At 45.4% G+C, this 25,140-nt stretch overlaps 1 long non-coding RNA gene across 1 annotated transcript in view; it reads left to right on the forward strand.

Annotated features, from left to right (window-relative positions):
- The window catches only part of LOC310702964, a 34,230-nt gene extending 9,591 nt beyond the window's left edge, over nt 1-24,639 (forward strand). The window contains exon 3 of the long non-coding RNA XR_014523842.1: nt 24,167-24,639. This is a non-coding gene — a long non-coding RNA (uncharacterized lncRNA). The remainder of the gene's footprint in view (nt 1-24,166) is intronic.
- The last annotated feature ends 501 nt before the right edge of the window (nt 24,640-25,140 follow it).

The following is a 25,140-nucleotide window of genomic DNA, read 5'->3' on the forward strand; positions in this document are numbered from 1 at the left end:
CCCTGCCTCCTTCCCCCAAACCATCTCCTCCCCAGCAGTTACAGTGCTGCCACCACCTGCAGCATGCTTCCCTTATGTGCTACTGATGGTGCAAGCATTACCACTGCATGCATTACTACAGGCAGACTTTTCACTTGATGCACATAAATCCATCAGCGCATGCACTATGGCACTGTTTCACAAACTTCTTTGGGGCCATCCCCACCATCCATAAACTCATCCGCAATGTCCCCATCACTTTAAAATGCATTATTCAGAACAGACCACCCACTAAGGAAGATAATAGCACCATACAGTTTACGACACTAATAATTAATAGCACTTTCCCCCCTCAAAATCCAATAAAAACTATTTAAATTAATTAATTCAACATAATGGATGAACTTGATGTCAGCTTTTCAAAGTCTGAAAGTCATTTACACCTCCAGCACCCCTGCTGCCCCCTTGCCCCCTAAGTAAGACCACACTTTCAGAACCTCCCCTGATGTTTCCTCATGCTTTCCTTTGTATTGAAATGATGGTGTGAATTGACCCTCACATTTGTGGGAATGATCTGGGGTGCAGGAGAGGATATATTGACTAATTATATCCTTATCCAACTTGTGCTAACAAGTTCCCAAAATATCAGCAGAGTTTATAGACATTCCCCTTTAAGTTCGCAACGGTAACGTGTGCACAGGTTCGCTAGAATCTCTATAATAATTACTCTGGTAATTTCCCCTTTGTTCCCTCTTAAAATACAAGACACAACACAGTCTTTATAAAAGTATAAAAGAGTTTACTCACGATCTGTTCACAATATGATCCCAGACGGCAGACAGGCTTAAAAAGGTAAAATACACTTAGAATCTATCTTATAGGAAGATAGCCCTCTCCTCTCTTGGCTGAGAGCCAAGAGGGCATCCTGCTTCTTCGAAAGGTGATGGCAGAGAGAGAGAGATGGCTGCCTGCCCTGTGCTTTTGTCATTACCTGCACAGGTGAGGCCACACCCACCTCTGGTCACATGTGGAGGAAGTCCGTCCCCAGGAAGTTTACCTGCTTGCTGGACAGACATCCCTCCCATGTTCTAACATGTACACTCTAGGAATGTTGTCATTGACTGCTCCTGTGTTTACATCCCACATACCCCTTCTCAGGCAATACAACATATACAAAACATAAACAACTTTATTCAACCACCCAGAGTCCCAGCTTGGCACGTAGATTATGGAAACTCTCTCTTGGTAGGGGTTTCGTCAGGATGTCAGCAGTCATCTCTTGGGTGCTGCAGTAGGATAGTTCCACAAGTCCATCCTGGATCATCTGGCGTATGTAGTGGTATTTAACCCCAATGTGTTTTGTTCTGGCCAGGAACTTCTCACTCTGCGTCAGCTTCAGGCAACTTTGATTGTCCTCAAGCAAGCTGACAGGCCCTTTTCTCACCAACCCAAAGTCCTTTATGAGTTGATCAAGCCAGGCGATCTCTCTGCAGGCTTCTGTTGCTGCAACGTATTCTGATTCTGTGGAAGATAATGCTACACAGCTCTGTTTATAACTGCCCCATGAAACAGGTCCATCCCCAAACATGAAAACATGACCACTTGTTGATTTATAATCAGCATTATCCCCAGCCCAATCAGCATCTGTATACCCAACCAACTTAGGGTCTTTGACGGCTGGTAACCTTAATTTACAATTCATGGTACCCTTCAAATATCGCACCACCCTCTTTACACCTGCCCAATCATGTTCAGTGGGAGAATTCACTTTTCTGCTAAGAATCCCCACAGCATTAGCCAAGTCAGGTCTACATGTGGTAACTAAATACAAAAGTTTACCAATCGCCGACCTGTAGTCATTGTTGTCTGGCAACTGCTTCGAATCCTGCTGATTCTTCAGGAAGTCAGTAGCCATCGGTGTAGCAACTGGATGTGCGTCTTGCATCTGCATGTGCTCAATTAGCTCGTGGATCTTCTGTCTTTGGCTGAGAAGAAATGAGCCGTCCTCTTCTCTTTCCACCTGGATCCCGAGGTAGTACTGGACATCTCCTAGCTCCTTGACCTCCACCTCCTTGCTAAGGTGTTTTACTATCTGTGTATAGTCTTTCTCACTTGCTGTGGCAATAATCAGGTCATCAACAAATGCTAGGATATATGAGAATTGTCCATTATTTGACTTACTGTACAAGCACTTGTCAGCGTCGCCTTGCTTGTACCCAAGTTGCGTCAGCATTTTATGCAACTTCTGGTTCCAGGCTCTGGCAGCCTGTTTAAGTCCATAAAGTCCTTTCTGCAGTTTGCACACTAGATGTGCCTCATGTGGTTTTACAAAACCATTGGGCTGTTTCATGTAAATTTCCTCTGAAATCTGCCCATGTAGAAAAGCGGTAGCAATGTCAATGTGTTTCACCCTCATTTTCTTGGAGGCTGCAATGCTTAAAAGCATTCTTACGCTGCTGTACCTCACAGTTGGTGCAAAAACTTCATCATAGTCTTCACCAAAACGCTGTGAAAATCCCTGTGCCACAAGTCTAGCTTTGTAGCGCTGCACTTCTCCTTCTGACCCCTTCTTAACCTTGAAAACCCATTTACTGCCAATGGCCTTCTTACCGGGAGGCAGCTCAGTGAGTGTCCAGGTCTTGTTCTGATGCAGTGCATCCATCTCCTCCTGCGCGGCCTTCCTCCAGAGACTGGCTTCTGCAGCTGGCATCTCCTGTATCTCTTCCCAAGTGGAAGGTTCCTGTGGAAACGCCGACCCTGCAAGGTAGGACAACCATACTGGTGGGACACCTTTGTTGGTTCTGGATGAGCGTCTGACTTCTGGTTCTGCGACTGCATCAGCTTCCTCATCCTCCTCCAACGCAGGCATGTCCCCATCTGAGTCCTCATCTTCGTCTCTGGTGCCGCCAGGGTTCTGGTCCTCTGCGTCTTCTGGTGCGTCGCCTGTAGGGGGCGCTGTAACACTCAAAGGCAGATAATTACTTTGTGGGGTCTCAAAAGGGAAATATACAAACTCTTGAGTCCTTTCTGACTCATCTGAAGAATCCACAACAGTGTTCTTAGAGTCTACTTTTCCATATTCATCAAAATAAACCGCATGGTATGCATTCGTCTTTCCAGTTTGTAAGTCCATAATTCTGTATCCTTTGCCTCCAGAAGCATATCCCACAAGGATACCTGCTTTTGCCCTGGAGTCAAGCTTGTGTCTGTGTTCCTTGGGCACGTGGAAGTAACACGGACTTCCAAACACCCGTATGTGCGACAAATTGGGAGCTTTCCCATGCCAAAGTTCAAATGGTGTGCGCTCTGCACCTTTAGTTGGCAGTCTATTCTGCAAATAGACCGACGTGTACACTCCTTCGGCCCACAGCTTGTGTGGCAAACGTGCATCCTTTAGCATGCACCTTGTCATGTCCATAATGGACCTAAACTTTCTCTCAGCTATGGCATTCTGCTGTGGTGTGTAAGGAATTGTGGTTACGTGTGCAATTCCTTCCTTGGCCAGGAGAGCCTGCATTTCATTTGAGCAGTACTCACCTCCATTGTCGCTCATTAACACAGCTGGAGCTCTCTGGAATTTGTTCTTGACCATGGCAATGTATTCCTGGAGCTTGTCCACTGTCTCACTTTTCTCTTTGAGGAAATATACAACACAAAATCTTGAAAAGTCATCCAGACATATTAAAATATATCTATTCTTTCCCAGTGAGGGAACATTCATGGGTCCACATATGTCAGTGTGCACTATGTCAAGCACTTTGTTGCTTCTTCTGCACAACGTGGAAATGAAGGTTTTATAGCCTTCTCAGTAATACAGCTTATGCACTTTGCTGGAGCTTTGTTGCTCTGCTTTACCTGCAAACCTCTTACAAGATTTCTTTTCTGTAGATCCAGAATGAGGCTGGCGTCCCTGTGTCCTAGCCTTCTGTGCCATAAGTCCAGATCTGCTTCATCCTTCTGGCTGGAATGTGCCACTTTTGCAGACTGGTTCTCTGAAAGATCAAGCTCATATACACCATTTATTAGCTTTGCTTGAGCAAACACTTTGTCATTTCTAGTCACTTTACATTCTCCATTTCCAAATGTGACCTGGAAACCTTTCTTGTCCAAAGTGGACACGCTGATTAAATTGCAGCTCAGCTCTGGAACGTACAAAACTCTAGAGATTGTGTTCTCAATGCATTCATTGTTTATATTGCATTTCAGGCTCATGGAACCTGCACCTTTTGCTTTAACAATGTTGCCATCTGCAATCTCAATTTCAGATCCTTCTTCATCATTTATTTCATTAATCTCATTAAAATAGTCCTTTTTATATGAAAAATGTGAACTGGCACCTGAATCTAAAATCCATTTATTACGTTTATTTTCACGATTCTGGACAGCTAAATTCCTTTCTTGCAGTAACCATGTGCATTCACATTTCCCCTTCTTTTCCCCTTTTGGCTGAAAGGGGTGGGGTTTCTTTGCTTTAGGAGCTCTGCAGTTCTTTGCAATGTGCCCTTCTTTGTTACAATTGAAGCAAATCACTTTCTTAGGCATCTCTTTGGACTTTGTACATTGCCTAGATGCATAACTGCTGTCCTTGCTTCTAGCATTTCTCACTGGAGATTCAGCTCTATCTCTGCATTCTTCTTTTAAATAACCAATCAAGTCTTTAAAAGTCAGACCTTGTCTATGAGCCATCAAACTTACAAATGCGCTAAAGCGTGGTCCAAGTGATGATAACAAAAATGCTATCTTTGTATCCTCATCAAAAGCTTTGGGAGTCAAATCAATTCTTTGAATAATCTCAGTAAACTTGTTGATGTGCTCTGCTGTGAATTCCTCTTTTGAATTCATCCTCAATCTGGTTAATTTACACACCAAGTTTCTGAAGCTGTTTATGCTAGATTCTCCATATACGCGCTCAATATCTCTTAAGATTTGAGATGCATCATCTGTACTATTTATTAATGATGGCTGCTCATCACGAAGTCCACTCAAAATTATGTGTCTAGTTTCGCTGTTCATGCGTTTCCAAGCACTTATCTTGGCTAAATCCTCCTCAGACGATCCTGTAGGCTGAGGCTTTAAAGCTTCCAAAATATGCTTATAATCTAAACATGCTATCAAGCGCTGCTTCCAGTGCATGAAATTGTACTCATTCAGCACAGGCATTCCAAGCTTTGCATCACTATCAAAAGCTGCTCTAGCCATCTTAAAATCCAAAATTTGAAAATTCTTCAAAATTTCAAAATTTCTCAAAATTTTAAAATCAAAATCTCAAAAATCTCAAAATACAAAACAATTCTTCACTGCCTTGGGTCACTGTGAACTCTGAGGGAAGGGGGGGGGGGTTGCTTAATCCCCACTGCACAATGGAACAAAGGACCATGTGCTTACCAGGAAGTTAACTCAGAAAAATACTACTCAACTCAAAATCACAATCCAATGCAATCCTTCAAAAATACGCAGAAATATGCAATACTGGGGCCACTAACCCTTTGTGGGAATGTTCTGGGGTGCAGGAGAGGATATATTGACTAATTATATCCTTATCCAACTTGTGCTAACAAGTTCCCAAAATATCAGCAGAGTTTATAGACATTCCCCTTTAAGTTCGCAACGGTAACGTGTGCACAGGTTCGCTAGAATCTCTATAATAATTACTCTGGTAATTTCCCCTTTGTTCCCTCTTAAAATACAAGACACAACACAGTCTTTATAAAAGTATAAAAGAGTTTACTCACGATCTGTTCACAATATGATCCCAGACGGCAGACAGGCTTAAAAAGGTAAAATACACTTAGAATCTATCTTATAGGAAGATAGCCCTCTCCTCTCTTGGCTGAGAGCCAAGAGGGCATCCTGCTTCTTCGAAAGGTGATGGCAGAGAGAGAGAGATGGCTGCCTGCCCTGTGCTTTTGTCATTACCTGCACAGGTGAGGCCACACCCACCTCTGGTCACATGTGGAGGAAGTCCGTCCCCAGGAAGTTTACCTGCTTGCTGGACAGACATCCCTCCCATGTTCTAACATGTACACTCTAGGAATGTTGTCATTGACTGCTCCTGTGTTTACATCCCACAACATTGTCTCTCGGAGTTACTATTGTCCCCTTTCTCTTTTTTAACTGCTTTTGTCTATGATACCTTGAGTGAACAGCCTTCTTTCAGCCCTGGGAGAAGGAACTTACCTTAATGTGGAAGGCAGAGAAAAGCACAGATAACAAGGAGCAGGAGCGGAACCCTGGGGGACATATTGGAATCAGGAGGGTTCTGTGTGCCACAGTAAAACTCTAGGTTCTTCAAAGGAGGAACAATGATTTCCATTCCCTCATGCCAAGACGGGACAACTTGCTTGCTTTATCCCCTTACTGGCATGTGTACAGAAGCTTTCTGTCCCCATTAACTGCAAAATAGAGAGTCCAGTGGGCATTGACTGGAAAGAAAATGAACCCAAAGTGTAACACTGAAGTGACGGGGGGCCTGTTTTGTATGAGCTATATCTGAGTCCATTCCACCCATGACCATCTCTGCAACAATAACATTGTGGACACACTTCAGTTAAATGATCAGTGGTACAAAATTTGATTTAAAAGCTTGCTTGAGGGAAATAAGAAATCCATACAGTAGCAATAGTTGCCAGCATCATGCCCTCCAGGTGTTTGGATGCCTTGTGTTTTCTTATTTTGAGAATGGGGGCAGGGAGTAAGGTTGCTAACAAATTATTTGGTATGTTACTTGTATTTTCCTTACTATTAGATGTTAATGCTTGTGTGTGTGTGTGTGTGTGTGTGTGTGTGTGTGTGTGTGTCCCCTACACAGGCATTCATTATAAACTCTATATTTATGGATTTTTTTTCCTTTTGTATACATGATGTGCATTTATGTTTCTTCCAACTTATATATTCTCTCTCTCTCTCTCTCTCTCTCTCTCTCTCTCTCTCTCTCTCTCGTCTTCTTGAAAACGTTCAAACAATCTCGTTACCTATTTCTAAACAACATATTGGTAGGAGAGGGAGGTTCATAGGTTTAGGGAATGTTGAGGTTTTCAGGGATTGTATGTATATACCTCAAACCATATTGATTTAAAATCTAGACATTTCTACCACATATGCACTTCTTTGACTTTTGTGTTGCAGAAATAAATGCCTACTATTCCACCTTGGGGGGCATCATGGCAAATTGGGTGACTGTATCTTCAGAGGTGTCCAAAGCAGTGGAGTCTTTCATCAAAATGGCATCCAGAACTTTTTAAATGTAAATAAAAAACAGCTCCTCCATCTCATGAACCAGTGTGCCAAATCTGGTGACAATATCTTCAGAGGTTTCCAAAGGCATTCAACATGTGCCTTCTGTGTTGTCTTTTTAGCACCTGCTAAAGACATTCCTCTTTCGTTATTTTTTTTAATTTTTTATTGGAATAAATACACAAATACACAAATCCACCCTCATTAAACATGAACATAACATACAGTGAGCATAACATACAACAATACAAACAACCAAATAAAAGACTTCCTTTATCCTGTATCTGGCCTCTTTATTTACTTCTTATAAACTGTTTCTTTTATGAATAATTATTAAGATTTTTCTAATTATAACTTAAATATCCACAAAGTCTCTTGCAGACATTAATTGAAACAAGTCCAGGTATGTATTTTAGGGCACTGTTTTGTGAAGTATTCTCTGCATTTCCCTCAAGCTTTTTGAAACTCTTGTCTAGTGTGATCTCTAATTGCCTCTGTTAATCTAGCCAGTTCAATATACTCTAACAGTTTGTCTTGCCATTCCTTTTTTGTTGGCACAGTTTCTTTTTTCCACTTTTTAGCAGTTAGGATCCTTGCCACTCCTGTGGCATAGAGGACTATTTTCTGATCTTCTCTTGCTATACCTGTGTCCGATATCCCTAGTAGAAACGCTTCTGTACTTTTTCATAAAGTTATACTTAAACATTTTTTTAAGCTCATCATACATTGTATTCCAGAATAAAAAAATTCCTTCCAGTAGCACCTTAAAGACCTACTAAGTTAGTTCTTGGTATGAGCTTTCGTGTGCATGCACACTTCTTCAGATAGACTGAAACAGAAGTTGCCAGATCCTTCTATATAGTGAGGAGGTGGGGAGGGGTATTACTCAGAAGGGTGGTGGGAATGGGTGATTGGCAGATAGCTGAGATGAGCCTGTTGACGACTCTTAATGACTGCAATAGGTCTTACAGGAAAAGGCAAGGGGTGAGAAGGTGAAAAATGGCTTAGTCATGTATAATGAGATAAGAATTCAATGTCTTTGTTCAGACCAGGTCTCTCCATGGTTTTAAGTTTGGTAATGAGTTGCAATTCAGCAGCTTCTCTTTCCAGTCTATTTCTGAAATTCCTTTGTAGTAAAACAGCTACTTTGAGATCTTGTACAGAATGTCCTGGGAGATTGAAGTGTTCTCCTACTGGTTTCTCTGTTTTGTGATTCTTGATGTCAGATTTATGTCCGTTTATTCTTTGGCGTAAGGTTTGGCCTGTTTGTCCAATATAGAGAGCTGAAGGACACTGTTGGCATTTGATGGCATACACAATGTTAGACGATTAGCAATTAAATAGTCCCAAGATGGTATGTGTGATGTTGTTGGGGCCAGTAATGGTGTTGTCCGGGTGTATGTGGCAGCAAAGTTGGCATCTGGGTTTATTGCAGGCTCTGGTGCCAGTGTCCGTGTTAAGTCTGGTTGCAGTATTATTGTAGGTTAGGAGTTGTTTAAGATTGGGTGGCTGTCTGTAGGCAATGAAAGGTCTTCCTCCCAGAGCTTGAGAAAGAGAACTGTCATTGTCCAGGAGAGGTTGTAGATCTCTGATGATGCGTTGTACTGTTTTAACTTGGGAGCTGTATGTGATGACTAGAGGTGTTCTGTTATTTTCTTTTTGGGGTCTGTCTTGCAGCCGCATCTGTTCCAATTCTACAGACAGAGACTGTCACCTAAGAAATCTACAGCAAACCTTTTTAGAACTAAAATACCCAGCAGATGAAGTTAGACAACAGATCAACAGAGCCAGACTGATACCCAGAGAGAACTTGCTGCAAGACAGACCCAAAAAAGAAAATAAATAAACACAGATGCCAACTTTGCTGCCACATACACCCGGACAACACCATTACTGGCCCCAACAACATCACACATAACATCTCGGGACTATTTAATTGCCCTTCTCCGACCCCTTGTCAATGGACCTTACCTCCAGATGTGAGGAGGAGAAAGGCAGAGATTGCAAGGAGCAGAATCTGATTCTTTGGGGACATCTGGGAATTGAGAGGGTTCTGTGGTCACAGCAAAGCTCAAGTCACATTGGCTTTCAGCAAACTGGAGAAGAGGCTTCCTTTTATCCCCATGAAGAGACATCTCCAAAAGAATCCAAGACAACACCATGTCCCCTGAAGAGGATCAAAGAGACTGCAGTGTGGTCCTATCAGCCCACTTGTGGACAAAATAAGAAGCTGTAATAGATACACCCCACAATTATAAGTGCATTTACGTGTATATAATTAACTATGAATCCTATTTTTAAATTAATTTCAATTCGTTATAGCAGGGATGAGCAAACTTTTTCAGCAGGGGGCCAGCCTACTGTCCCTCAGACCTTGTGGGGGGCCGGACTGTATTTTGGAAAAAAATATGAACAAATTCCTATGCCCCGCAAATAACCCAGAGATGCATTTTTTTAAAAAATGCACATTCTACTCATGTAAAAACACGCTGATTCCTGGACCATCCATGGGCCGGATTTAGAAAGCAATTGGGCCACTCTCATCTATTTTTTTGACATGTCGATCCATTGCCAGCCAAGCCAAGCCAAGGAATTGCACAAGGTTTGCTTTCTGCAGGTTACACTCGAGTGAAAATTCTTCCCTCTTCCCTTGTCAGTCAATCTGCCTCCAGGTTTGAGGAGGAGCGGGACACAGATTGCAAGAAGCAGGATCTGATTCTCTGGAGTCATATTGGAATCAGGAGGGTTCTGGGTCAAAGCAAATCCCGAATCAGCAAACTGGATCAAGCGCCTTCTTTAATCCCACTGATGACACATCTCAACAAGAACCCAAGACAACACCATGTCCACTTAGGATGATCAAAGGAAAAGGGGGAGTGGTGTGACAAGCAATCATTATCAGCCCACTTACAGAAAAAAGAATATATAATTGTGGGGATACAACACCACCATTATAATCATTAACCATATACAGTGGTACCTCGGGTTAAGAACTTCATTCGTTCTGGAGGTCCATTCTTAACCTGAAACTGTTCTTAACCTGAGGTACCACTTTAGCTAATGGAGCCTCCCACTGCTGCCGCTGCGCAAATTCTGTTCTCATCCTGAAGCAAAGTTCTTAACCTGGGGTACTATTTCTGGGTTAGCGGAGTCTGTAACCTGAAGCGTCTGTAACCTGAAGTGTCTGTAACCTAAAGTGTCTTTAACCAGAGGTACCACTGTATAATAATTAATTCACGAATGGTCATTTTAAATGAACTTGAATGAAATATATCAGTTGATATCTGATCCAGAACTGATTCTAATAGAGTTTACATATAATACCCCCATTTCATTAAAACACACACACACACACACACATTGCGACACATCTGAATGGGATCGGCTTGAAGGGAGTAGGCAGGGAGTGCACTGACAGTTGGAAGGCAATGCCTGGAGGTGAGGAGGAGGAATGCAGCTGGAGCAAACAAGATATGTAGGCTTGACTGATAAGCGAAAGGAGTGCACTGGCGAAATGGTTTAGCAACACCCAATGAGGCAATAAGGTAAATCAGGGAATATGATATGAGTTACTGGTGGTGGGGTGGTCGGGAGCTGCTGCAGGGGTATAAATATTGCTTGCTTACGGGTATTAGGGGCCGCCAGCCTTTGGAAGCAATTCTACTGGTTGCCTCTGCGCAGATCACAATAAACTTTTTCTCCGAAGGAACTGAATCCCTGGTGCTTCTTGCCTCCTCTACGTCCTGGGTAAGCGGGCAAATGGATCCTAAGTAATTAAGGCTTCAGATTTGGGGGCTCGTCCGGGATTTGCCCCAACCCATCGGATCGGAGGCCAGGCTCGACCGCGGTGAACAGCTTGGACCGGCGCTCGCAGCTCCAGCGTGCACCCTGCCAGTTTGTAGGGGGAGCCAGCCACACCGTCCCGGAGTGGAGACACCCGGTCGAGGGAGAAATGAGGACGGCTGAGGAAAGGGACCCACAATAGGAGAAAGGTAAGCCCTAAGGGAAAGGGGCTAGAAGCTTGATCAACCTCGCCTGGCCATGGCAATAAAGTGCCGCCAGGAAGGAAACTGGCCGTGGCAGTAAAGTGCCGCCAGTAGGGTAGGAGGGGAGGACAGAGAGGAGCCTGTGTTTTGTGTGGTGTGAAGAATACTCCATTGAAAGGATGAATGTATGAGTGGCCGGGGCTTAGCATCCCCTTGGCCAAGCGAGTGTAGGACCATGTGTTTCTTGGCAGCGAGAGCTCGTCCAAGAAACGGTCTGTAGCGAAACCGGTGTGTTTGAAGAGAAGTCCCATATAGGAGCGTAGTATTCTGTTAGACATGAGGTCTGGAGGCAGTAAATGTACCCCCTTGCAGTGTTTCCTGGATAACTGGAGAACAGCTACAAAAGATGACGACTGGGGTTTTAAGTTGAAGAAAGAGAGACTCAGAACTTTATGTGAAGTAGATTGGCCCACGCAAGGAACTGGCTGGCCATCAGAGGGCACTCTCGACCTGCAGTTAATAGACCCCCTGTGGCGAAATATAGTTAATGTTCACCTGGACCAGATTCCTTATATCTCCACCTGGAAAACTAATGTGGAAAAGAATCCCTTGTGGCTGAAATCCTGCCGCAGTAGAATAGACCAGGGTGCCCGCCTGTGTGCGGTCAGAACGCAGCCAAAACCCCCGGTCTTACAGGACCCGGAAGAAGAAGAAGGAGGTGTATTGAGACCTCCTCCCCCATATGCCCCACCAACAGCACCGCCAGAGCCAGGGGCGGCCAAAGATGATGAATCAGATGAGGAAAAGGAAGAGGATGAGGAGTTTAGACAGACTATTGTAAAGTTGACAAAGGGTGGAAAGAGGTGGACTGAAGAACAAAGGAAAAGAGTTAGAGATTTTGTAGAGGACTTTAAGAAAGAAATAGATGTGAGTGGGCACTTAGTGAGTGCCACGGAGTGTAAAAGGGACCAATGGAAGAAGAAACAGAGACATTGGGAACAGGCTTGGGATAGAGCCGCCCTGCATAAGGCAGCCAAGGAACAAAAGGAGAGAGCAGAGAAGATAGCCCCCCTGCGCCGGGTTTATGACCCACCGGGACCCCCAGGGGCGAACGGGGCACCAGCGCCGCGAACATATACCGTCCAACATGTGCCTTTCTCAAGTGCAGATGTATGTAATTGGCGCAATCAGAACCCCTCTTTTGAGGAGAACCCAGCGAAAATTATAAAATTGTTTGACGGGATTTTTAAAACCTATAATCCCACTTATGATGATGTACAATACCTCCTGGACTCACTACTAACTACAGAAGAAACTAGGAGAGTCCACACTGAGGCAAGAGCGCATTTGCGGGCTCAAAACCTGGGTGAGGTGGCCATAAATAATGCCTACCCCCGAGAAACCCCTAACTGGGATTACCAAGGAGTAGGAGGCCAAAATTCTTTAAATACGTACCGCCAACATGTATTGACTGGGATGAGGCGGGCCTCCCGGAAGCCTACTAATTTGATGAAAGTTAGGGAAGTGGTTCAGAAGCCTGAAGAGCCACCCGGAGCATTTTTAGAAAGACTGAAAGAGGCATATAGACAGTATACTCCCCTGGACCCAGATGACGGAGCAAATGCCCCTATTGTGAAGGCCGCCTTCGTAGCCCAGGCAGCTCCCGATATTCGCCGGAAAATCCAGAAGAATGAAGGGTTCATGGGACATTCCTTAGAGTGGATGCTAGAAATAGCACAGACTACTTATAACCAGAGAGAGAAGGAAGCTCAGAAAAAGAAAGAGAAATACCAAGTTAAGAAGTTAATGGCGCTACGGGCTAGCGGCCCTTCGGGAGGAGAAGCCGCCCAGGGAGGAGGGCGAAGTCGCTTGGGACAGAACCAATGCGCAATCTGCCGGCAGGAAGGGCACTGGAAATGGGAATGCCCACAAGCACAACAAGAAGCCAGGGGAAGAGGAGCTAGGATGTCCGAACCCGCCCAGGCTACACCAGGCCCGGGTCCAAGACCCTGGGCTCCTGGGAATCAAGGGAGGGGTAGAGGAAGAGGCCAAGGGCCTCCATTGATGCCACCACTGCTGCGGCAGCCGGTAGCCATGAGCCTGAGGGAAGATGAAGAGACTTATTAGGACAGACCGGGCCCAGCAGATATAGGTTCCCGTGAGCCCATGGTCAAGATACAAGCAGGGAACCAAATGATGCCCTTTTTAGTGGACACAGGAGCAGCTTATTCTGTCGTCCCAATCCCTGTGACTAAGCCTGCCACCAAAACAATCAGCATAATTAGGGCAACTGGGAAATCACAAAAAGCCCCCTTTCTACAGCCTGTAACTTGTAAATTAGGAGGCCAGGTAGTACAACATAAATTCTTGTACATTCCGGAATGCCCCATCCCATTGTTGGGCCGAGACTTATTGGCAAAACTACAAGCTCAAATTTTCTTCAACCCATCTGGGGAAGTTGCCATGTCCACTGGGCCTGTCAGAGAGTGGGCCCTAGAGGAACCATTGAGGGAACATTGGCGCCTCATGATGGTAAAAGAAGAGGAGGGAATTGTCCCTCAATGAGGTAAACCCTGAAATGTGGGCAGAGGACAACCCCCCCGGCATGGCCAAATATATACCTCCAATAATTGTAAAGCCAAAGCCATTCACCAACCCAGTAGCTGTGAACCAATATCCTATTCCGAGGGTGGCAGCAGAGGGAGTATGGACCCATCTAGGTCGGCTTCTTCAGTATGGCATTCTGAAACCATGCCAGTCACAGTGGAACACCCCCTTACTCCCTGTAAAGAAGGAGGGAGGAGGATACAGACCAGTCCAGGACTTGAGGCTGGTGAACCAGGCCGTGGAAACGCTCCACCCAAATGTGCTAAACCCATACACATTATTGAGCCTTATTCCACCAACAGCTCGGTGCTTCACAGTGCTGGATTTAAAAGATGCATTTTTCTGCTGCAGATTAGCAGAAGAAAGTCAGCCTTTATTCGCATTTCAATGGACTGACCCAGGGACTGGCACCACAGGGGTTCAAGAATTCCCCAACCCTTTTTGGGGTGGCATTGGCCTCAGATTTGGCTAGCTTCCCCACCTCCCCAACTAGGGTTTTGCTGCAGTATGTAGATGACCTCTTATTAGCCTATTTGGACAAAACAACATGCATGGAAGCCACCAAGGACTTGTTAAATCACCTGGCCGAGGCTGGATACCGGGTATCCAAGAAGAAGGCGCAGATATGTCAACCAACTGTAAAATACCTTGGTTTTGACATCTCTCACCAACAGCGAACTCTAAGGGAGGAAAGAAAACAGGCTATTATCCAGATACCAGAGCCAAAGAACCGCAGGGAGCTCCGTGGCTTTCTGGGATCCGCAGGGTTCTGTAGGATATGGATACCTAACTACAGCAGCATTGCTCGGCCCCTGCATGAGTCAACTAGGGGAACAGAGAAGGATCCTTTTATATGGGGCAGGGAACAGCAGCAGGCTTTTCAGGATCTCAAAGTGGCATTACAACAAGCCCCAGCGCTTGGCATCCCAAACCCCAAGAAGCCTTTTACCCTGTTCATAGATGAAGACCAGGGGGTAGCCAAGGGAGTCTTACGCCAGAAACTGGGAAATTGGCAGCAACCCATTGCATACTTGTCAGAGAAGCTAACCCCAACAGAACAGGGGTTGCCCCCCTGTATGAGAGCGGTTGTGGCAGTGGCCACCCTACTCACAAAGGCAGATAAATTCATGTTCGGACAGGACACCACCTGTGTGACTCCACACGCAGTCCCAGCCTTACTTGACATGAAAGGCACCTATTTCCTATCACAAGCGAAAATGAGGAAGTGCCAGATGCTGTTATTACATCCACGCCTGAAGTTTCAGGTTACCACAGCCCTTAACCCAGCTACCTTTTTACCGGTAGGAGAAGGTGAAGGACCGACCCATGATTGTGTAGAGGTCATGGATGAAGTGTATTCCAGCAGGCCTGACCTTAAAGATGAGGCGAACCCACATTGGCCTTCATGGTTTGTGGATGGAAACAGCTTTGTTGAGGCTGGACAGCGAAAGGCAGGATATGCAGTGGTAGCCCTGGAAAACAACGTGGTCGAGGCCAGCTCACTCCCACCGGGAACCTCAGCCCAACTGGCAGAAATAACGGCACTTACCAGGGCCCTGTGCCTAGCAAAAGGGCAAAAGATCAATATCTATACTGACTCAAAGTACGCTTTCCTCACCCTGCATGCCCACAGGGCACTGTGGAAGGAACGAGGTCTGCTCACTTCCAGAGGGGGTCAAGTGGCGCACCCTCAGGCGCTCTTGGACCTTCTGGACGCTGTCTGGGAACCTGAAGCAGTGGCAGTGATACACTGTTATGGACACAAAACTGGACCTTTTGAAGAGGCCAGGGGAAACCGCCTGGCTGACCGGGTAGCAAAGGAAGCAGCCCGGGGGTCATCCCCAACACCTTTCATTGGGGCCCTGGTACCAGAAGAAATTCTGGATAGCACCTTGAAACCAAGGTACTCTGCCCATGAGATGGCCACAGCAGACGCTGAGGAGCTAAGGCTCTCTAAAGAAGGATGGTATCTCACCCCTGATGACCGGATATGGATCCCAGGATCATTGTCCCGGCAAGCAATTCAGCGGTACCATGAGTCCACCCATGTGGGACCTGATTCCACGACCAAGCAGCTGGAAAAGTGTTTTTATGTGGCCAACCTCTACCAACTGGCTGCCCAAGCTTCCAGGAAATGCACGTTGTGCCAAAGGAACAACCCTAGAACTGGACACTTGACTCCACCAGGAGTTCAGCACAGTGGGACGGCACCCATGGAGGACCTCGTTGTGGACTTTACTGAATTACCTCGATGTGGATTGTATCATTATTTGCTTGTGGCAGTATGTACGTACACGGGATGGGTTGAGGCATGGCCCACTAAGACTGAGCGGTCATCTGAAGTCACTAGATGTCTGCTGCGGGAAATCATTCCCCGCTATGGTTTGCCCCGCTCTATAGGATCAGATAATGGCCCAGCGTTCGTGCATTCAGTTTTACAGGAATTAGCAAAAATAATGCAAATAAACTGGAAATTACATACTGCATATAGACCCCAAAGTTCTGGGAAGGTGGAAAGAATGAATAGGACTTTGAAAAATCAACTGTCCAAATTGACCCAAGAAACAGGGTCTAATTGGGTGTCCATGTTGCCCTTGGCTTTGCTTAGAGTCCGTAGTCTCCCATCGAAACGTACTCACTTGTCACCCTTTGAAGTGATGTTTGGGAGACTGGTTCCTTATGTGCGCATGCTTTCACCTATCCCTGTTGAAGATGTGGAGTTGAATAATTATGTGCAGTCACTCTCCCGAGTTCTTCTCTCTCTCAACAGGTGGACCCAAGCTCGGACTCCTTGCATTTTAGTCGAGCCTTTGCACCAGTTCGAGCCAGGTGACGAAGTGTGGGTGAAAGACTGGGCCCAAACCCCGCTACAACCATGCTGGAAGGGACCCTACACTGTTCTCCTCTCTACACCCACTGCTGTGAAGGTCGCTGGCGTTACCCCTTGGGTCCACCACACTCAAGTGAAGAAAGTAGTCTCTGATTGGACTGTGTCCCCGCATCCCAAGGACCCCCTCCGGTTGACCATCTCCAGGCGCCCAGCGGACGACCGCCCTGCTGGTATCACTCCGGACGCTGATACCTCTACGCACGGCTGAAGAAGTGGATGGGAGGAGTGCCCGCCGGCAGCGCTACCAACGTGCCTGCAGTTCGAGTAACACCACCTGATAATGTTTTGAATCCCGAAAGAACTCTAGTGTGTATTATTTGGTGTGAGGAAGAGCCCGTGGGTATTTTGATATCAAGTGCCGGCCGTGTCAATGCTGCCACCTACTCTTGTGGGTGTGTGGTAATCCACCAACCTTGGGCTCCTTCCCCATGGGACTTGTGTTTGCCCTCCACCCACCAAGGATATAGTCACCCCGCAGGACTAGAAGGGTTCTATTTGCATACTATAGGATTTGACGCTTGGAGGTTTCCACGACCCCTTTATCCTGATCACCCCAAACGCCCAGGCAGGCCAAACCCTTCCCCAGACCCTTATCATGATTAAGGAGTGATGGGAGGAACCATGGAACCATTGGGCATGGTGGGTAGGAGTAATATGTACCGCCCTGATCATATGGATGCTGTTATATTTTTGCTGGCACGAGCGCCATATGATTTGTGGAAAAAGGCGGCCTTCCATTTCCATTCCCTTAATGATTCTCCTGATGTGCTTTGTTTGTCTAACTTTGGGAGAAGGTAATACAGGCCTAGGTCCACAACAAAGGACAGGCCTAATGAACAAAACCTCCAGGAGGGAGAAATACCATAGGATGTGGGAGAAGAACATCTATGTAAGGGATGTGATTAGGTTTGCCACTCTCCTGAAGGTCTCTAATTGTTGGTTATGCATGCATATACCACCACACACGCGACGCTCGGGCCTAATGTTGCATGGCATACCCATTAGTAAGAACTTCACCATAACTAATAAGATCAACCCCAATGATATCCAAAAGCCCCCTGTGATGCTTACGCTTTTTGAGCCAGCTCATATTTCTTTTAATTTCTCACAAGGGTCCGAATCGTGGGGTGATTATCCAAATTGTTTGCGTACAATGAATTTTAAATTCAACTGTTCCTGCACAACTACAATCACATATGGTAGCACCTCAGTCTGTTATCACTCTGACACCAGTGCAATGTTAAAAACAACGGAGCAAGGTTTGCAGGGAGTGAACTGGAACTATAATTCCTCCATCCCTATGTTGGTTAATATCACAGAAGAGCAGTGGTACATTAGTCATGTGTTTACTGATGCTTTTAATTGGTCAGACCAAAATTCTAACACTCCTTATTTGCTCCACAGGGAGCTATGGTTATGCTGTGGAGATACAGCTTATAAATCTATTCCCCACAACCTTACTGGACTATGTACACTGGGCCTTGTGGTCCCCCTTTTATATAAGGTTGAAAAGCTACCCGCTTCTCTCAGGCTACGCAACCGTCGGAATGTCAATGTGCCTATCGATCAATATGTTGAGACCCAAGTCGCCCATGCCCTATTACCTTCAGTAGGAGTAGCCATGAACTATAGGGATCTCCACCGCTTAGCTAACTGGACTGAAGGTTTGTTTAATGATACTATAAAAGCATTGAGGGAAGTGAACCAAGAAGTTTCAGCTATGAGACATGTTATCCTCCAGAACCGCTTTGCTCTAGATATTATCTTGCCGTCAGAGGGAGGAGTTTGTGCTTTTGTTCACTCCCACTTCTGTATGTTCATTCCTGATAACAATGTTAGTATATCTGCTACTATTGACCACATGGAAACTATGATAGCCGACAACCCACTATCCACCCCTGCTGTTGATCCATGGGCCTGGCTCTATTCCTGTTGCCTGATGGCAGTTGGCTTCGCCATCTGTTGGTCCTGATAGTAGGACCCCTAATAATCTTGTTGCTTCTCTGCCTCTGTATTCCCTGCTTGATGCAATGCTTGCAGCAGATGATGCAAAAGATGATGTCCCGCATGATGGGTCCCCGGGCCATTGCCCTCATGCATGAGTATAGACCTGTCCCTGCGAACGAACCTAGAGGCTAGGTTGTTCAGTAGAAGAGGAGGGAATGAAGGGAGTAGGCAGGAAGTGCACTGACAGTTGGAAGGCAATGCCCGGAGGTGAGGAGGAGGAATGCAGCTGGAGCAAACAAGATATGTAGGCTTGACTGATAAGCGAAAGGAGTGCACTGGCGAAATGCTTTAGCAACACCCAATGAGGCAATAAGGTAAATCAGGGAATATGATATGAGTTACTGGTGGTGGGGTGGTCGGGAGCTGCTGCAGGGGTATAAATATTGCTTGCTTATGGGTATTAGGGGCCGCCAGCCTTTGGAAGCAATTCTGCTGGTTGCCTCTGCGCAGATCACAATAAACTTTTTTCTCCGAAGGAACTGAATCCCTGGTGCTTCTTGTCTCCTCTACGTCCTGGGTAAGCGGGCAAATGGATCCTAAGTAATTAAGGCTTCAGGCTCACGTGGACAAAAGCAGCTGTGGCATGGGCCTTCACCAAAATGGAGTAGGTGCTTCCTCCCCGCCCCCATATGATGGCATACCTCAACCAAAATCCAAGAGAACATCACGTCCACTTAGGAGGAGAGAAGATAAATGAGGGAGGGCCAATAAATCAGGTTTTTCATGGTTTTTTCAATTAATGAATTAGAGTCATTAATATCTAATCCTGAGTTGATGAATAACATGATGCCCTTTGAATTCTCATAATGGGAGAAGCTAATCAGGTTCTTAGCCAGAGGCCTGTCGCCCACCCCACTTGCTCACTGATCCTTTTATATTCGGGGATGCCAGGGATTGAACATGTGACCTTCTGTATGCAACACACATAGTGGGGTGCTCAGTCATAAACATTATGCCAGTATGCTGTGCAGCTTCGAGAGAGTGGAAATAAATTGATTTTCAGTCATAGAATCCTAAACTCAAATCAGCCATGGGTTTTGCTTCCCTTATCCTTTCTGTACAATGCTGAACTGAAGATAAAACAGATTGGGTGGAAAGAGGTTTTGACATTTAATCTGAAGTGTATGTAACTATTGCTCCCTCCCTCCCTCCCTCTCTCTCTCTTTCTCTCTCTCTCCATTCATTTGCACTGACCATCCCAGATGGGAAGCAAATTAGGAAAACTGCAGGCAAAAGGAATCTGCCAAATGTGACATTACAGGGAAGTCTTAATGCAATTGTACATTGCCTTTTGAGCAGTCCTTTATCAGTGCACTGTGTGCATGCCTGATCCAGAATTAATTTTATAAGCACTCTTGAATGTTATTTAAGTACTCTGACTTCTTCCCTTATATGCCTTTATATTCCCTGCATCGATTCCGGCCCTTGAAGCTCTCCCAAGTCCACATCCCCTCCAGATTGCACAACTCTCTGGCTCTGCTGCACACTGCCAAGGACATGTTTATGAACTGTGCCCTTAAACTATATTAATGCCTCTTTGTTTGTGTGTGTGTGTAAATCTCTCTCTTTTGCATAGCTATAAAGCAGACTATTGTACAAAGATACATCTGTTACCTAGCTGTCACCAGAACATGCCAGTCAGTAATCACACAATTCAAAGTTGGAGCTAACCTCTTATTAGCAAAAATATCATCACCTGAGACATTTGGGGCTGGGTGGCAAAATTCTGTCCCACCGAAGGTCAATTTTGCTAGCGGCCACCCAACATTTTTGGGATTTAAATGGCCGTCCTTTCTCCATTACCACACATCCACAGCCAGGGGTGCATTTTAACCAATGCATTTTGACATCTGAGGTTAACCACAAAATGGCACCCCCTCTCAACCACATAAGAAGGTCTGAGTGAAGATCTGCATCAGAAAACTGCAGCAGTAACATCCGTTCCTCCTGTGCTGGATCCCCTTCTCTGTTGGTTTCAGTCCTAGTGGTGTTGCAATCTCCCAGTCCACTCTTGATCACTGTCCAGCCAGTTTGTGAGTTCATGGCACCTAAGAGGTCCGATCCATGCCAAGAAAACTACAAGACTCTGTCCTTACCAAAAATAGGTACAGAATGAGGTGGCTTGAGGGGCCTATGCAGTCATGCCATCAATGCAATAAAAGCAAAACGTTTGTCCACCTAGCTGGAAGTGAGTGGAGACCAAGGCACCTTCTTCTGTATCCCGGAATTGCTACATGGCAGACAGAATCCTCTTGATTCCAAGCTGTTCCCCATGGTTCAAATCCTGCTCCTTGCCTTCTGTGCTTTCATCTATCTTCCTCCTGAAGGTAAGTTCCTTATTCCAGGGCTGAGAGAAGGAGTTTTGATCAAAGATGAGTTGTAGATGTCAACTTCCAAGCAGCTTTAATCTTTCGAGCTAGAGAGCCCTCTCAAGTCTGCAAACAATGATAGAAAGACCAAATTATATAAAAGCATTATATTCTCTCTCTCTGTGCACCTGAGGTTTTCTGTTCGCCTTCAGAGGTAGCCCTGCGTAGAGTGTGCAAATGCACACAATCCTTCTGCAAACAGGAAAAAACAACAACATTGTGAACACTTAGCTTAGACAGATTCCTAGGCAGATCTACTTTCTGTGCTAGTGGAAGTGGGTGCAGATCACTCTGGTGAAAAATCCTACTGTGGCAGTGCATGCTTTTTCCCAGGTAGGACTTTCTGGAACTCAGTTCCGGCACCTCTCAGGTGGGCACCATTACCATTATAAGAGAACAAAGGAGGTGTTTTGTGAGTTTAGGTACCTGGAAAAATAGCATGGGATATGATCATGCACTAAAGATCCATGAGGTCAATGTAAGATACACAATTTTCGTGAATGTGGCTGTGTTTCAGGCCAGATGGGTGTTGAAAGGTATGTTGGTGCTAAATTTGTTAGAAAGGAAAGAGTGGTGTTTCTCCACATAACTGAGAAGCTGCTCAAGAGAAGCCTCTGCAATACATTCTGAGATGTGAACTGTGTAAGTCTGATACACCATTATGCTGCAGAATGGATCCCTCTGCTGTCTTAACTGTGATAATTCCATTATGGGATCAGATAATGAAAGGTATTAAAGGATAGTTTTGCTTCAGTTCATTTATTGGTCCAGGATGTGTGGAGTCGGTATGTTCACCTTTAAGTCTGAATCCAAAGATGTTCTTCACCATCCCCCTTGCCTGGGGCCGGTTTTTGTCTTCTGAAATCTGCTCTCTCTATGTGTGTGTGTGTGTGTGTGTGTGTGTATGTGTATGTGTGATGAGGCATAAAACTGGCACCATGCACAGAGCAGCGTGCTTGATTTGGACATTGCATGCAAACATCACATAGGCAATGCTACTTATTCCTCCATTCATATTTAGAAGACGTGCAGTTGCAGGAATTAGGAGTGTCAAATATAAAATTATCATGCAAAATTCTCCTCCTTCTCACTGGAGCATGTTCCTACTACATCTGAACTTGCATAAAACCCCAAATTCACCCTTCACCCCTCACTCCTGAGTAGAGCAGCTTAAATAATGGCGGGCACCTTAGCTTCATGAGCTGATTTCAACCAACTTTTCCACAGTCACCAGGTTTTACACAGATGCCTAAACAGGGATACAATTTCCTTGAAAGCAACAATGGTGGCTCCAGTGGCACCCACAAACTGTGTACCAGCTCCTTCACTGAGAGGACACCCCCGTCCAGGGCAAACTCAATGGGTGTACCTCCCAGAAATAACAAAGCTGTATTTTTTCTAGCTGATGCCTTGGAATGTGCATTCTACAATCTGATGCAAGGTTTGAAACCGCTACCCTGCAAAGGCACAAAATATGCTGCCTCAAAAGAGTATGCAATGAGTGAGTTCCCCCAGTTTAAATTTCTTTGGGTTTGATTGGTAAATGGTGGGGAAATATACTACAGATGCACTTCCTACTGCCACCGGAGATTGGGTTAGCCTCCTCACTGCTTGCATGGTAATGATGGAAGTGCCGTTGACCACGCACATTTCAAGGATGTGGCATGCTGGAGGAATTCTCTGTTTGTTGTTGTTTAGTCGTTTAGTTATGTCTGACTCTTCGTGACCCCCATGGACCAGAGCATGCCAGGCACTCCTGTCTTCTACTGCCTCCTGCAGTTTGGTCAAACTCATGCTGGTAGCTTCGAGAACACTGTCCAACCATCTCGTCCTCTGTCGTCCCCTTCTCCTTGTGCCCTCCATCTTTCCCAACATCAGGGTCTTTTCCAAGGAGTCTTCTCTTCTCATGTGGTGGCCAAAGTATTGGAGCCTCAGCTTCAGGATCTGTCAAAGTATTGGAGCCTCAGCTTCAGGATCTGTCCTTCCAGTGAGCACTCAGGGCTGATTTCCTTCAGAATGGAGAGGTTTGATCTTCTTGCAGTCCATGGGACTCTCAAGAGTCTCCTCCAGCACCATAATTCACAATTCTCTGTTTACAACCCCCTTTTCCTTACCAGAATTTTGTTTCTTGTTTCTCTGTAGCAGGATGGGATGTCATGTATCCTGGAGGGACATCCATTTCCTAACACATTATCTCACTCCTGACCTGTAATAGTCTTAGACTTCTCCTCCTGGGAGAAACTGCTCAGGATCTCAGACAGAGGTCTTTCACCTCACCTGCTACCTGATCCCCTGTGAATTCCTTTGAATCCCCTTTGATTCCTGCATTGCAGGTGGTTGGACTAGATGATTCCTTCCAATTCTACAATTCTATGATTTTATGAATTGCAGGTGCCAGGAACTGAACCTCAAACTTCTGTAGATAATGTGCTGTCCACATGCTGTACAACAGAGCTATCGCTGTACTCTCAAACATTAGTGTCACCACATTGCATACCCTGGATCAAATGCAAATACATTTCTTTTCCACCACAAAGAATCCTTAACAAAAATCATTCTTCAGACATCCCTTACAGATTCTCCAAGTGCCCCTATTTTCTAGGGATGTCCCTGATTTAGAGAAGCCAGCCAATTTCTGATTTGATCCTGGAATATCCCGCTTTTCCTTAGGATGTCCCTTTCACTGGAGAAATGTTGGAGGGCATGGAGTTATCCGAACCTTGAGGCATCCGAAGGCAATCCTGTATATGGAAGGGTTTCTTTTAATGTTCAATGTTTTATTATGTTTTTATATATGTTGGAAGCTTCCCAGAGTGTTGGGCAACCCACTAGGATGTGTGGGGTATAAATAGTAAAAATATCATTATGGAATGGGATGTCCCAGTTTTCACCAGAGAAATGTTTTGGGGTCATGCCCTTATCCTTTTTGCACAATGGGCAGAAGAATAGCTTAATGTGTATCAACCTTTAAAAAGGTGGGGGCTGGGAAGTGTTTTGACATCTAATGCAAAGTATATGTCACTATTAGTGGAAATAAAATGCTAATGCTTCTTCCTATCCTCTCTCTCAATTTATTGTTCCCACTACCATCATAGATGGGGAACTGAAAGAAGTGGTTTTGTTTTGTGTGAAAGCTCTATCGGAGTGTGGCACTAGAAAGAACATCAGCCAAGGTGGTAAAGTTACTGGTTACATGGAAATCCTCTGTTGTGAAGACAGAGACTTCTGCAACGCTGGCTTATAGACAGGTCCTAAAGCTGACTGAAGATCCTCCACACACCAACATATGTCTTTGGACTTTTCAGCTCCCTTTCCCCATGTGTATTTTTGGAAATCTGTGTGCCTCTGTGTGATTTGTCAATCAAGGTGTCTGAATTAAGAGTTTCCATTAAATGAAGCAAGCACTAAACGCCATGGCTACAAAGTTAGCAAATGGAAAATACCTACACTGCAATGGAGCAAGGTGTGATGAATGAGAGGCCTGCTGCATTTGTTTTCCTAGATGGGCAGGAAACAGTTGGCACAAAACTAGTCCTCCACATGTTCTTCTTCTGCCTAATATGACTGCCAGGGCTGTGCATGGGACACTATTTTAAAAGAAAGCTGGAATATTCATCACTGATGAATTCTTTCAGAGGAGGGGTGTGTGTGTGTGGTAAATTCACACACACTACCACCTTTCTGGCAAAATGTCGATCAGAGAAACGCAGCATAGATAGTATATTTATGCAAATATATGTATTGCTTTTTCATAGCCTCCCATATCCATTCCATGGCCCCAACTTGGGGACCCCCTACAACAGGACTATACGTCTGCCTCAGATGCAGTCCTGAATTAGTTCTAGTTCTTGGGTTAAAGTTTATTTGGGGGCGGGGAGGGTTAATTTGTTGGGATTGGGTCAGGGGAAGGAGAATTTGCAGGGGGTTCAATTCTGCTGGGTGCTCATTTCTAAGCTTCTCTGCAGCAGTGGCGTAGCGTGGGTTGTCAGCACCCGGGGCAAGGCAAGTAATTTGCGCCCCCTAACCCGTGGATTTGCGCCCCCTAACCCATGGATTTGCGCCCCTAACC

The sequence above is a fragment of the Podarcis liolepis genome (genome assembly GCF_965112155.1).
Source record: "Podarcis liolepis genome assembly, chromosome: 3".
Taxonomy (NCBI): Eukaryota; Metazoa; Chordata; class Lepidosauria; order Squamata; family Lacertidae; genus Podarcis; species Podarcis liolepis.